Source organism: Gymnogyps californianus, chromosome 3, assembly GCF_018139145.2.
Source record: "Gymnogyps californianus isolate 813 chromosome 3, ASM1813914v2, whole genome shotgun sequence".
Lineage (NCBI taxonomy): Eukaryota > Metazoa > Chordata > Aves > Accipitriformes > Cathartidae > Gymnogyps > Gymnogyps californianus.
This window is the reverse complement of record NC_059473.1, coordinates 110,681,035-110,696,797: the sequence shown is the minus strand read 5'-3', so window position 1 is coordinate 110,696,797 and position 15,763 is coordinate 110,681,035. Positions and strand designations below refer to the sequence as shown.

The following is a 15,763-nucleotide window of genomic DNA, read 5'->3' as shown; positions in this document are numbered from 1 at the left end:
ACAAGTTTGTATAGGAGGTACGTGTTTCTACTATTACATTAAAATACTGGGATTTTAAAGCTCGATGCTCTTAGTACAATTCCATAAATACAGCAATATTTTATAACTTACTGTATGATGATGTATAGATACCGTACAGACAAAACTATGCAAAAGTATCATTGTTGTTGCATTTATCCCATGTGGCAACATCTCAGTTGTGCTCCAGTATTGATCACTGCAGTGTAACTTCTTTCAGTAAGGTCTGCTTCAGCCTGCATCCTGTGGTACTCTTGTTGTGCAACTCTCCTCTCTCACAAGTGCTAGGAAGGATTTTGATTATTTGAGGAAAATTAACTTGTTTTGGGACAAAAAGCTGTTAGACACTACTATTTTATGCTTGGAATGCAGCTATGTTATTATTTGATGGGAAACTTTAGTGGAAAAAAGTTGCTCATTTTATTTATCACATTTTGTCATAGAAAATTAACAGTTAAATAAACTGAATAAATTCATAGAATGAGAGGTTTCAGGTGGAAGGGACCTCAAGAGGTCTCTGATCCAGCCTCCTGCTCAAAGCAGGGTCAGCGATGGGGTCAGATGAGGTTACTCAGGACTTTATCCTGTTGGGTCACGGTAACCATCACCATCCTATGCTGTTCTCCTTCAAGCTGATAATCAGCTAGGAGTAGATCTATAAAAGATCAAAGTGGACTTTGAGAACGAAAACCTACCCTACGCTTCATCATCCACATTGAATTAAAATTGACTGCAGTTAATGTATTTTATTACCACTTCATAAAACATACCTTAGGCAAACAAAAAAAGTGCAAAGCTGTGGGCTTCTTAACAGCAGTTCTGATAGTCTGAGGTTTCCCTCTCTTCCTTGCAAATCTGGCCTCATGGTTTTTGCAGTGGTCCAGTATGATTTGGGCAGTGATGAATAGCCACTCCTTTGGGTTAAAATCTTTGTCCCTTTATTCTTGCAGTCATAGATTTCATAAGACATATGTTTGTACTTTTTTCTATGACATTACATTCACAGGCTTTATTGCTTCACTGTTGAAATAATTTCAGAAATTTGAGAAATAAATTGAGTCATTGCAGAGGTGTAGCACGTCTGTATCTAGTGGCTAGAGGTGTGCTAATATGGTCATGGTCTCCTAAAAGTGCCTTCTCTGGCGAAGGTAAAAATAACTTAAGGGAATGCTGTTGATTTGACTGTGTCACTGATTTTAATTTACTAGTAGCTGAAGGCTAACCTATGTGCTGCTTTCAGTTATAATAGAAATATCTGATCTGCATCGTAGAGTTTTCATATAGACTGAAAATACTTCAATAAACCAACAACTGAAAAGTTTAAGACTATTGTCTTTAGCTATTAATAATAAATTCACTATGAATTGTGACAAGACTGAAGCTCCCTCTTGTAGGTGTCACTTACAGTTGATGCTGCTTGAAGTAGAATGCTTTTTCTCATGACGACTTCTGTTGATTCTTTTTTCCCCTGTCCTTTTTCACTCTACACTTTTCTCGTTATCTTTGCATCTCCAGAGAGGAAGTATGACAAGGTTCTGGCATTCAGCTGAACTCACCAAAGCAAAATATGAATCTTACAATCTGTTTGCTTCGTTTTAATTCTGTGCTCTTCTCACAAGACTGCCACCAACTTTTTTCTTCCTCTTGCCTCTTTCTAGTATGAATCTATGTGAAATGGTGTTACAGCAAACAGTATTTGTCCCTAACACCTAGCAGAAGTTTGAAAAGCGTTCCAATGTGACATTTTTCCAAACTAATGCCACTTAAATTTTCTCTTCTAAGTAACAAAAAGGCCTAAACAGAATAATGTTTTCAGACTGTCTTTACAGAATGCTTTCTCAACTATTCTGACAACTAAAGGTGGGAGGAGAGTGATTACTAGTAGAGCAAGAGCATTATAAATGATTGCAGAGCTAGGACTCTTAGTATTGAATAGTAATTTAAATTTAGCGCTGGCTGGAGGAATACCTGGTGGTCTTAAGATCAAGCAATGAGATTTTTTTCACATTTTGAAAACATAACTGATAATCAAATAACTAAGGCAAAAAATGTGAAACAAAACACATTGTGTTTATATTCCTATGAATAGAATACAGCTGATTCAAACCCCTAATGGGGGAGTTCTCATTACTCCAGTCTGTGACTATATAGATACCTATGAATTTCGATGGCTAAAACGGTATGAAATTCTGTTTGCTTAAAAGATACAGTCCACTTCCCCTCACATTCTCAAGTCACTAATCAGTGTCGTAAACCCCAAACATGTTAAACTGGTTTTTTAAGGCATGTGGAACAGGGCATGCACATTTAGCTGAAGCTTCTCTTCAAATTTGGTTTATAATGAAAACACAGAAGGAAGCTTAACTACAACAACACTGCCAGGCATCACAGTAATGAATAATCAGAGAGTGTGTGCTGTGTGCTTGTGTTACAGATTAGTTTGTCTTGAATGTTATAATATATGTGATTTTTCAAAGTCTTGACATTCCTGGCAAGTGCAGCGTAGGAGCTTCTGGATGCGTGCTAAATATCTGGCTGACTGGCAATCACGCTATTTTTAGGCTTGAAGGGTTACAGCATGGAGTTTAACATGCTTAGAATGAAACAAAAAGTTCTATCTAAAAATTAGTGATTTTAATTAACTTGAACACAGTTTATACATATGTTGGACACTTTCTAACAAAACTTCTTTTGGAGAGTAAACTAGCATTTAGGTGTTCCTGTAACAGTGACCATAAAGCAGTTCAGTGAATTGTAATCTTTAACGCACTTACTCATAGAATGCTCTTGTGAACTAGGTAAGTGTTTCTATTCGTGTTTTATAGATGGGGCAGTCAGAGGGATTGAAATAGCTCCGTAAATTTAGCTCCTAAGGTTCTGTGGATTTATACAATGGGAATTTGAATGCCTAAAGAACAACTATATAAATAGGAACACTTGCATTTGTGGATCTTGGTTTAAGTCACCTGTTTGTAATGGTACGATGAGTCTGTGATGGGTCTCGCAGGCTGCTGGAGTTTACTTGTCTTCCTTGATTGTTCTGCCTGTCTGCTGGCTGTTGAGTGGTGTTATGGTGAACTATCTAATGTGCAGTGGCACCTTTGGCACTGTAATAACAGTAATCTGCTTCTATATGTATGTAACGTATTTCCTGCTATGAATAAATAGGTATAAACTATTTCATGTAAATTACTTTTTTGACTGTTGCTCTAAGTTTAACAAACTTACTTCTAAGTGATAATATTTGGCTTTTAATAGTCTAAATGAAGAGTTTTTCACTGCATAATGTCTAGAATTATGATTAAAAAGAAATTTGAGCGTATTTCCCAATTCAGACTAGTACGTCATGAAAAATACAAATCAAGACAAACTCTCTTCTCAGTCTCTTTTTTGTAGTTCAGGTTTAAAATTCATAAATGTCTCTTTAGAATTCTCATGTGACTTTTGTGTTACCTGTAGATAAAGGAATTTAAGTAATGAAAATTTTCACAAAGGAAGCTTTGAGCTGGCAAAATGATTGCAGATACCTTCCTTGTATGTAACTTGCAGCCTCCAGGCAGTCCTGCTAGCAGCAAAAGATCTGTTCATCGATAAGTCAGTGTTACAAAAGATTCGGGAGCGAGAAGTTCATTTGCTTGGACACCCTGTTTGTGACGAGAAAAGAAACTGATTTTAGCTCGCATAAAGAATGGCTCATTGTGTTTGGTCATACCCCTACTTGTACAAAACAGAATAAACCAGTACTATGAGGAAATTTCCAGATAGTCAGTGAGTATGAAAAGTGTTTGAATGATGGGAGAAAGAAATTGTTGAAGTAAGATTGATTATTATTTATTTCCTTGCGAGAATTTTAAGTGACTTTTCTCAATTATATAAAGTCAATGAATTGAAAGTTGAGGCCTGTAGTGAGTTTTAGGAAATATAAGAGAGAGAATAATTCAGGAAGGTAATGGAACACATTGATGAGGAGTGATAGACAAATGGCACTAATATGGGTGTACATATAGGTAAATAATTCATGATTTTAATTCCATATCTCAAAGGATAATTGATGAACAACATGACATTCCTTATCCTTCTTAGCATTGACACGAAAACTACATTTATACAGAAATGTAGCATCTTCCACTAGCATATATTGTGATTAAATCTACCCAAAAGTTTCTGCTAGTTGACTTTATGTTGTTAGGGACAGGTCATATGATTCTTCTGTCTGGAATAAAATAAGCAATTCTGATGTTTATTTTTTTTATTTTATTTTTAGTTAATTGTGAGATAATTTGATTGCTCTAGGCATTTAGAGGGAAAATTTTGAAGGGCATTAGAAGTTCATGAACACAAGTGGGTTTGTACGTCTTTACTGAAGAGCAGGGAGATTACAAAGCAGAGTGCAAGCGGTTCGGCGGCTAGTGTAGGCTGAAAGTGTAGCTGAGTTCAAATGTATATGGAGGTAGGATCAAGACAATGTCCAAGTAAATAAAATCTTAAAAAAAGGTATAGTTTATATAATTATAAATGTGTAATATATAAACATATACTCTGAGAATACAATTACTTCCTAACTTAGAGATCATAAATGTAGCTTTGAATAATTATTGTTTGCCTGGGGTTAACGTATGACACTTCCATGAATGATTGTGCTGTGACTTGGACTGTCATTGAGTAGTTAATTTTCTTTTTTTGGTTTCCCATTGTTAACTGGAAGAAGGAAAAATGTTCCAAAAATAAATGTAAAGCTTTTTTCATAGTGGATTCCTTGTGTACTTGCATGCAACAATCTATAGTTACTGATTCTTTCCAGCCATCAGTCTGAAGTATTTCCTTATGAGTGTACAGCAGGACTACTGCATCCCACAAATAATCATTATGCATAGAGTTTACTTCTGCTGAGCATTGATTTCTTGCCATGCCATTTCTATTGCATATCACTCTTTGTGGCGTATCTCGAATTCACCTCTGGAAATAGTCAATAGTGTTTCTGTCATGTGGGAGAAAAGAAATCTGCATGAAAATAGAAGTTGCCATCCTGTATTCAGGAGTAACCTGTGTCAGGCTTCACCATGGAGCAAAGAAAATGGAGCTACTCACAGGTTTTCTCCTGGCTGGGAGCAGGAGACAGCTGACTTAAATCTCTACATGTGATTCTGCAGGAGCATATGACAAATACTGAGACAGTGGTGAAGTTGGTGCATCATGTGAATGTTATATACGTTGCCATGCATTGATTAAAGGATGTAGAAGATATGAAATTGTTGTGTGATTGTGGTGCTTTAACTTAGCTGGGGGGGGGGGCAGGGAGTGGGAGAGAAAATTGGACAGAAATTAAACAAGTCATCCGAAGGGATAGGTCTTTCCAGGTTAAAGGAATGTTAAGCGTCGGAGTGAAGCAGGCATTTCATTTAAGCTATATTTTTGGATTTTTTCAGAAAAGCCTTTATTCCAGATGTTGTGCTGCTTGAGATGTGTGTCTGATTGCAAGATGATGTAAATAGCTCGGGAAGGAATAAGGCTGCAGCTCTGGTGCAGGTCAGACCAGCTGTGGGGCTTGCAGTTGACTCAGTGGCCAGTTGAAATCAAAGAACTGTTTGATTCCTTCCTAAGGCAAAGCAAGAAATAGGGTGGGAAATAGAGTACCATCATCCCCTCCGATAAAGTACCTCTGTAAAAGAGGGCATTTTGTTTTGAGAAATGGTTTAAAAGGAAATGCAACTGTGTTAGGTTGTTAACACAAACTCCTGGCTTTCCTTTGATATTGGAATCATTCAAATATTCTGTTCCTGTAACTAAACTTGATTCTTGTGGCCTTTCACTTTGCATACTCCACCTTGCAGGGATTTGGGTTGTTTATTAATCTGCTAGCTGCCCTGTGTACTGACTCTGGCTGCACAACCACCTTCTCAGCAAATCACATCCCGTACGTTTCCCAGCTGCTGCCATCCTTAACACATGCAGAAAATGTCTCCTGGCTGAGTGAACACAAATTCTAGCTGGCATCACCTCATGACTGAGCAAAACTCCCCCCTCTCTCCTGGCGGTGTTACAGTCGTGCTGTTTCTCTGTCTCAGGTGTTGTGTCTCCAGGCAAGGGTGTGGGGTTGCAGCAGAGCTTGGGGGGCTGAGGCAGCTGGGAATCTGTTCTGTGCTGCAGCCAGGAAGGAGCAACAGCTGCGGCACGTGGGGTTGTGCATGGGGTACGAGGGGTTGTGTGTAGCTAGAGCAGGGTGATCAGTGGGTGAATGAAAATAACAGCTCACCCTTATCTTTATCCAAGATGATACTTGCCAAGTACCGAGTTTACGGCAGCAACGGGTTTAATGATTGACCTCACCGTGGTTTTGCCAGCAGAGAACTTGTTCTGTTTTACTGGCTGTGAGTTCTTATATGAAGCTTTATGGTCCACTGAAACAAAATGATTTAGTCTTGCAAAATATTTTGTATTTAGCAGTTCTAGTTTACAGTTGCTAAACCATTATGACTAGTAGGGCTGTACTTCAAAATAGTACTTTCAATAGTTCTGTTATTGTCAATATTCTGTAATAACATCTTTATTTCCTTAAAAATATTCTACAGAAGTGGTATTGCTGCCTAGCTCATAGAAGGAGACTGTCTTCTCGCTGTGTGCTCTATGGGTTTCTGCTGGTTTGTAAAAGTAAAGATGCTGGGCATGGTTCTGATGTTTGGAAGAAGGTTACTTATGTATCACATGGGAGAAAGAGGAAAGATAAAATTACTTGCTGTGATGCTGAAACGTCATATAGATAGGCAAATATTATATAGAAAAATGGATAGAAAAATGGGTGAACAGATGAAAATTCATAGTGCCAGCATAGAAGTGTTTGTGGAACTTAGCAGCTGTTTTATTTCTGAGTTATGAGTACTCATCTTTGTCAGAAGATGTGGCAAGAATCTCCTTCCTTCATCTGGGCTTTGTACGGCGGATTCCAGCATCAGGGAGTTCTGCCTTTACATGTTTTGTGTTGTGAAGCTGTTAGGCTTTCTTTTTTGTGTGTGTGTTTAAGTGCTACATACTATTGTCAACTTTTTAAAATATAAAGGTCAGATCTGGTGCTCTTATCTGCATTGTTTACTGTTATACTTTCAAGCGATTGCAGAAATAGGGGTTGATATGACACACTATGGTTTTTCAAGTGAGAGAGAACTTAGGTGACCTCTCAGGTCTCATCTCAGTTTAACATTAAGATTTTGGACAGGGTCAGCTTCAGCTGTCAGCTTTGAGTCTGATAAGGGATAAAATCAATTTTTCTATTGCCTCCCTTCCTGATTCTGTCTTCCTTTGGAGACTAACAGGAAGAATGGAGCGCACAACATGTTTCTTCCATCCCAGGGAATAAATGAAAGCACCCTCCCCCCTGCTCCTCCTTTAGTTGCAGATGATGTTTCTCCCTTGTACAAGAGCCTGAAGCTGATCTCCTTGTCCTTGAGATGTTCCGGATTTGGAGGGAGTGGGGCGAGAGGTCGGAAAGCGAGATGTCCCTAATGTAAACTTAGGGAGCATGTGGAAAATACCAAATTTTTAGTATGCATTTTTGACAGGAATATCTGTGTTGTATTTGTCATATATTAATGTTGCATTTGGAATATGGCCTGTAGCTATAAATGGAATGATGTTTAATTTAGCTTGGTTCAAGATTTACTTTACTAAGCCATTATGTTGCCATTATGTAGCAAAACATCAAAATACATTAGGCAAGTGATAATGTCTACAGTGAATCTGTAGTAAACAAAACTAGCAAAACCATGGCAAATGGTTCTGGGTGCAGTTGAGGTAATGAAGCCTTGTGTCCCATGGCTTTCTGTACCTGGTTGTATGCAGGAAACCGATGGGCCTGGATAGCTTTTTTTTCCTCTACTGGCTGAGGAAAACTCAATGTAGACACTAGCGATCCGGAGGTGTGGGCCTGATGTGTGGCCAGCACGTGCTGACCAGCTCAGCGAGCCACTGCGCCATAGCAACAAGCAGGTCAAGCAAGTGGCATTGGAGGCCGCATGCAGCCATTGTGCCGTATGTTGTGTAGGACTGTTGTTGCATCTAAATGTTGGAGAAATCTGTCCACTTGTTAAATTTGCTTTAAAATGGCTATCAGACCCAGAAATCTTCAACTGAGGGGTGAAGAGGGATGGGATGGGATGGGATAGCCGGATTGCTCGTTGCCAAAGCATGATAGTATGAACGTTTCCTTCTCTGGAAATGGGCTCATAGGCGGTCTGGTTTTGTCTTTTTGGGGTTTTTTTCCATGCATTTTGGATCTCCACTTGAAGTAATCGGAAGGGACAGACTAGTGCGTGCATCAGAAAGCTTCCAACTGGCTCAAAAGGATTAATATTGCTCACATTTTTGAGAGTTGTTTCTTGAAATACAGAGAGTATTGACACTCGGTTAAGGCCACACACTCAGAGTCTGTTACTGATTACGTCATAAAACTGATCCATGTTCTAAGTAATGCTGATGATGTATGTCAATAGTGCATCCATAGTTTGAACATGGTGTAAGTAGGAATCTCTTCTCAGTGTAACAACAGCAGGTTGGGGCAGGCTAGCTTACCTTGTGACTCTTAGACAGTCAAAACTAAGCTAATTCTAATCAATATTTTTATTGGCTTTTCCTTGATGATTGCAGAATTAGATGTTTAGCTTTGGCATTTTGAACCTTTTTGCTTGACATATATTTTCCCCCCTGAAGTTTTGCAAACAAATATTGTATGTTCTAACTGCATAGAGTGGAATTTCTCAGTGTGAACAATGAAAACTAATTATGCTCATTAGAATTAAAACAATTAATATAGCTGTGTTTTGATAAGAATTCAGTTCTGACCCTAGAGACAAGAATTTTTTTTTTTTAGGTTTTTATGCTGGCACAAGCAGTAGGAAAAACAAACAAACAAACTGAGGCAGCAGCTTTCGGCACAGGGCACGGGAAAACTCAGAGGCTATTCTGTCACCTTTTCTAAAAATCAAAGCAATATGATGTTACATGGTGGACAGGTCTGCCTTTTGAAACCGAATAATTACACATTTAAAAAAAAAAAAATTCTTTTCTAACATAGTGGAAGGAAGGGATCTTGACTGGACATGAAACCTTTATTTCAAGGCTAAATCTGTAGTATGTGCCAACTAGCTGGTGAAAAAGTGCCCTGTGTTGATTGGTTTATTTAACTTTCTTCCAGCAAAATAGCATACTGTGCTGTTGTCCTTCCACTGCATGGGAAGAGCCTAAAGTAACAGAAGCTGTTATGACATCGCCCAAAGCGTGCCTTTGTCAAGGTCACAGTTCTATTTTTGCTGCATTTTGTGCAAACAGAGATAGATATGGTAGGTACTTGACCAAATATTTTATAACTAAGACGCTGAGTCCCCCAAAAGTGTAAAATCGAACAAAAATGCAACTCCCACCCCTGGTTATGCAAATACAATCAGCTAATGTATGTTATGGTTAGCCTGGGCCTGTGTGCAGCCCGGCTTGCCCATCAGTGGATACAAAGCTCTAGAATTAACCTACGGATGTTCTTGCTCTTTCTTAGCCAGCAACCCAAAATTTCTGAGGGACGGGTAAAAGCTGGGGGTTCTGCTGTTAAACCACAGAATGTACAGCTATGGAAGCTTTATATAAGCAGGTTCTGCTGGCTCATTCTGTGCTATCAAATTTGTACATAGTTATGCTGAAAAATGTAGAAATTAGCAGATCTTTCTTAAGTGTATTTGGAGCAACAGAGGGTGGTAAAGATGAGGGCATGCTTTGGAGCAAAGAATTGATAGAGGAGTAATATTCTGAGGGTTATTAAATGCATAGATGCCATGTTTGAATCCAGGTCTTTAAGGTGCTGACGGTTTGAGTCTGGGAGAGTGTTGGGAAGTAGTTTCTGTGCTTGTTCAGCTCATCTGCTTTCCTGGGCATCTGTGTTTTAGCTGCTGCTTTGGGGAAGACACAGTCCTGGATCCTGGGCTAGATGGAGACTTCGCCTGACCTAGTACTGCCACTTGTGTGGGGCCTTTATGTCCTTCTCTGTTATAGATGACGGGGTGGGCAGGATAGTAGATGTATCATGTGGAATGAATTTATAAGGCAACACTGGATAAAAAGGCTTTACCTGTAGGAAAAAAAAAAATCAGCTGTTCAAACAGTATCGGACCACTTTGCACTGAAGCAGATGAGCAGTGCTGGTGTGAATGTTCTGTTGGCTCTGCTAAACTTGTGAGGATGATAAAAAAGAGGGGTAGTACAGGGATGAGATTGATGAGGTTTTCTGCATTAGCAGAAATGGTGCTTCAGAAGTCTATTTAATGTAGCTACTCCAGTTTAGCAGTAGAAAGTGTAATAGAAAATGTATATTGAATTCCATCAAAATGTTCGGAAACTAAAAGAAAATTCATGTAACGTGAAAGAACTGAAGCCTGTATATCTGTACGTGTGTATGTGTATATATATGTATACATACAGATATAAGGAAGCTTTTTGGCTTTCTATATATGCAGGTGAAAAACCCTAACATTTATGTTTATTAATGTTACTTGACAAAAAATGACTGGACAAGAAATAATGATATAGGGCAATGTATTTTCTTTGCTAATAAGAGATTCTTTTGCATTTCTTTTTTTTAATAGAATTAAACATAAGTTCTCTTGATAAGCGCCTTCTGTAGAATACTACTTGGAGAGGCTGCTTACTTAGTATTTTCTGTAGATTGTAAGATATGTGTACAGTATGTTATAAGTTATATTTTATGTATAATATATTAGAATATACTTTTTAAAAACTCTTAGTTTGTCATTCCTTTGAAAAGAAATATCTTGAATTTTATGGATAGAACATATTAAATGCTATTTTTAGTGCTCTGGGAAGTTCAAAATAGTAAGGAATTAAAACATAATATGGCAGACGTACAAGAAAAGCCCTCCTGTATAATAGGTTATCCAGTATTGTTTGCTTAAAATCTTTTTTTTTTAAACTTTACATCAGAAGTTAGACATATCAGACAATCTGTTCTGCTTTCTGCTACTTCATTACTGCAGTGTCTCCCAGACATGTCTGACTTTGTTGCATCTGTTGATAGATAAAGTAAGGTCATTTTGACAAAGATCCTGTGAATTAGTCTCAAACATATTCTAAATGAAAGTCTCTGTGTCTTTTTATTATACATAGTACAATATTAACTACAGGTCAGTTTGTCTTAAAGTTATTTGTAATAATAACAATACTGTGACTTCTTCTAGTTGTTCATGTCCAGCATGAATTACTTCTGTCATTCTACTCACAAGAAAATTATTAACCAAGTAGCAGGTATAGAGTAACATTCGCTTTTAAGACCAATTGCTTTTCTGCTGGAGGAGAAAATTTAGCCTTGGGTAGAACCGTTGCATTCATGTACAGCCTGTAATTAATTTTGTTGTAGTTGGGTAAAACTTCATGTAGTTGAGCTCTGCAAAACCTTACTCAGTTTTCTGATCTAAGGGGTGTTTTTGGTGAATGAGTCTTTGAAGAGGGTAGGAAATGTGCAGTAAGAGTACTTTAGAAAGTTGTCAAAGCATTTTCGGATCTGTTTTGAATTTTTTAAAATAAAGCTGGATTTGTATGAGAGTTAAGATGATCAAGTTGCACCACAAACCTGCAGGAGAAACAACAGGAGTGATGCAAGCTGTCGTAAACCTTTTAAATCTCCTTTAGGGAGAATGTGTTGCTTTACTCTCCCTGGTTAAATGACATTTCTCATCAACAAGGGATGTGATGTGACATGGCTAATGTGCAGAGATGCACTTGGAAGGTGAAAAGCATTGTATGGGTTGCAAGTTCCTGTGTTTTCCTCATCAGTTAAAAATTTGAAGTTTTCCAAGCTGTGTGTAACTTGGAGCTGGTGGCTGACATAGTTGGAAGATACTTCAATTCATAGTTGTGTTTGAATGCAACATAGCAGCAAGTTTCACTGCTCTGTGGGAAGACAGCTTTTGTTTTAGATCCTAAAATGGAATCGGGAATCTCAGCAAGAAGTTTAATGTTTTCTTTCTTCCATTTCTGCACTGTAACTTCAGTGAACTGAAGTAACTGAATGTTGTGAGAAATCCCACCATGTCGGTCATGATGGCTAACATCTATTTCAAAGGATATCTGGAAGTACCCAGGTGGCTGACATTTTGGTCAGCAGATAGCAAAACCAGAGAAATGCTGTATAAATGTGAAGGCAAGAAAGGATGTGCTCATTTTGTTGCTGTTCTTTCTAACCGGACTTTTCATAGTAAAGTTGGGTTTTGATTTGGAAGAGGGTATTGGGAAGGATGGCATCTGATAGATGTTTCTGGCTTTCTTCAAGGCAAGGTGCCAGTTGGGCTCCTGCTCAAGTGTCGTAGCAAATGATATTTTCTCCTTTAAAGATGTTGGGAAAGCTCTGTCCCTCCCCCTTGCCTTGTTTACTGCAAGGGCACGTTGCTGGCTCATGTTCAACTTGGTGTCCACCAGGACCCCCAGGTCCTTTTCTGCCAAGCTGCTTTCCAGCTGGGTGGCTACCAGCATATATTGGTGCCTGGGGTTGTTCTTCCCCAGGTGCAGGTCTTCGCACTTCCCCTTGCTGACCATCATGAGGTTTCTGTCAGTCCATTTCTCCAACCTGTTGAGGTCCCCCTGGATGGTAGCAAGACCTTCTGGAGTATCGGCCACTCCTCCCAATTTGATGTCATCAGCAAACCTGATGACACTCTGCCCCCTCATCCAGATCATTAATGAAGATGTTCAAGAGGATCAGACCCAGTATTGACCTTTGGGGTACACAGGAAGCTACTGGCTTCCAACTCAACTTTGTGCCACTGATCACCACCTTCTGGGCCCGGCCATTCATCCTGTTTTCAATCCACTTGACTGTCTGCTCATCCAGTCCATATGTCATCAGCTTGTCTACGAGGATGTCAAGCGTCAAAAGCTTTTCTGAAGTCCAGGTAGACAATATCCACTGCTCTCCTGTCATCTGCCAGGCCAGTCATTTAATGATGGAAAGTTAACTTGTTGTAGAAGTTGGAAGGCATTTAAGCCACAGGAGCCTGCAGGTGAAGAAGTAACCGTTAAACTGCCCTAGACATTTCACTGTTCCGTAATCGGGTAGCATTGCTGCCTCAGTCTGTGTTCCTAAGTGCAGGACACTACCACGTGGTTTAAGCTACTTGTATTAGCTACAAATATTATCTTTCACCTTTCATGGAACACCTGTGGTTAGATTTGTAGAAGTACAGAGCACTTGTCTGTGTGTGTGACTGAAATGAAATGGTGATGTCCTTTCTGTCAACTTCAGAAAAGCTAAGTTTGCCCAAGAATCGACCTTGCATCTCCCCAGTTTGGTATTCAGACCCACGTAATCTCTTTACTTCTCAATTTCCCCGTACATGTAGAACTGGGGTAATATTAAGTATCACTAAAATTCATCTTAAAGAGGAATCCAATTTTTATGAAACACTTGAATGCATGGAGAGTAGCTGAGGAAGTGCTTATGGGGAAATCCCAAACTTCTTGAGTGCAGCATGTGGAAGGTATGCAGTAAGTAAAGTCACTGGATATGTCTTGAACTTGAATGCAAAGCCTTTAAAAGATATCAAGAATAATGACCTTTTTTCTTCAATGAGACAGGAATTTGCAGTTGCATGTTCACATAATGCTGCAGGACTGTATCATAATGACTATATAGAAAAGAACCCAAGGTTTCCTGACTTCTCAGTGCTTTTCTTCTTTTAGGATATTTATTAGTTTTTCTTCAGTTGTACTTACCAGCATAGCTTTTCTGCTTGCAAAAGGAAGTCTTCATAACGTCTTGTTTAAAATCAGCGTAAATGTTTTACGACATAAACTGTATGAGGTAGAAACTGGTGTCTGTTTTCTTCTATCTGAGGGAGTGTACCTAATCCACTAACGTATTAAGTGTGTTTCTTGTCCTAACAAAGTATGTATTGCTGCTATGGACAGCATTTTAAGTTATGAAAGCTGTAGTTAGTGTTACTTTTGTAATTCTGTTTATTCTAGACGTATTGCAATGTACTGTGAATAGACTGTTGTTAATAAATACATGATCTTGCCAGTGGGGATAAAACGACATTCTCTTAAAGGAAACTACAGTATTTTAATTTTTCTTGGCTTTTTAGTATGGTATCTATAGGTGGCTATGTAGGCATCTCTACACGTAACAAGTTACCTTTAATCTGGGATTGTTTAGTATGTAAATCAGGAGGCTGGTAAAGCTGAAAATCATACTGAATTTTTATGAATGGAAGAACTGGGACTGATTTCAGCATGGGCAAAGTAAGCCCACATACTCCTCATTCATGTGAAACCTGGGTGATTTTTTGGGGGGTAGCTTTTATTAAAATATCTCAGGAAAATTTTAATTCCTAACTTTAAGAGAGTTCTACATTATATCATACTCCTGATATCTGCAGTCTACTACATCCTACTTAATTATGTTAAATTGTTTCTCTTGCTGACATGATTTGGTAAATTATGAGCCAATTATTGTGTAATTTTGTTGGATTCTTATTATAAACACTTTTCTACCAATTAGCCAACCAATATAATATTGTTTCTGGATTATTAATATTCATGAAAACAAAATAAACGATTGCTAAAACAGGCGCCCTAAACTTTTTTTTTAAAAAGTAACAAGTGTGGTTTAATGTAGCTGCTGATACATAAGGTAATCTGTAATTCGAAAGTTGGATGTTTTAAAATATTAAATGGTTTATATCTAGCACAATTCTTAATTAAAGGTTAAACTGCAAGTGTACTGTGTGGCAACTTTCAGATTGAAGAACAATTTTTTAAGACTTTAGAATTTATTATGTTAACACTTTTTTTTTTTCCAAAAATTTATTTGGAAAAGAAAGGAAAAGCATGTTCCAAGGCCTTCCTGTAGTGTCCATCACTATTTCATCTAAATCCAGTCCTAGTCATGATTTTCCATTTGGTATATGAATATTTTCATTCTAACTGGATTTTGAATGTATAATATGGTCTGCTGTAGGAGTTGTACATTAGTCTTGTGAACATGAAACACGTGCTTCATTTCATTACCATGAATGTTTCCCAAGTTACGTGGAAATGTTCAAGACTGTGAAGTTCATACATAAAGTCCTAAAGGATTAGTTAAGTTCCTGCTGGCATTCACCATCCTTTTTGAATGCAAAGAATATGTGGCAGATTTTGTGAAGTGCATTGGCAAATCAGTTCTCACTAGTGTACTGTTGTATATCTTGGGGGGGGGGGGGCAGAAATCCCAACCCTGACCTGAAAAAATGGTATGTGAAATTAAATTTGTAATACTTATATAAGGTGCTTCTTATCTGTGTTTTTCTTACATTTGCTGAGGATCGGCTTTAACGGGAGGCATAAAGGCATCGTTGTTCCTTTTTCACTCAGATATGTTTTAATATGCGTATTTGAAAATGAATTGCCTTTTCCAGTTCCTTTGAAAACAGCAGCAGTGGGTTTTGTGGTGCTGAATTTTGAATGTATGGAAATACTTTCAATGGAAATTGTTTGATGTATAATTTGCCAAATTTCTATACTCATGTAGACAAAAATTAACTTTGAACTAAGAAAAAAGCTTAACAGATTCATTTTCTCTTTATAGGACCTCCAGTTTTTACAGTGTCGCTTGAAATTACAAATCTTATGCTTTATTTATGTGAATAAATATTTTGGCTAATGACAATAGAATTTGTAAGTTAGTACTGCACACTTTTAAAAAAAATAAGTCTATGTG

The 15,763-nt window shown here is 38.0% G+C and overlaps 1 protein-coding gene across 1 annotated transcript in view; it reads left to right on the top strand.

Moving 5' to 3' along the window:
* MBOAT2 (membrane bound O-acyltransferase domain containing 2) overlaps positions 1–15,763 on the top strand; it is a 93,900-nt gene that overhangs the window by 44,136 nt on the left and 34,001 nt on the right. The window lies entirely within an intron of this gene.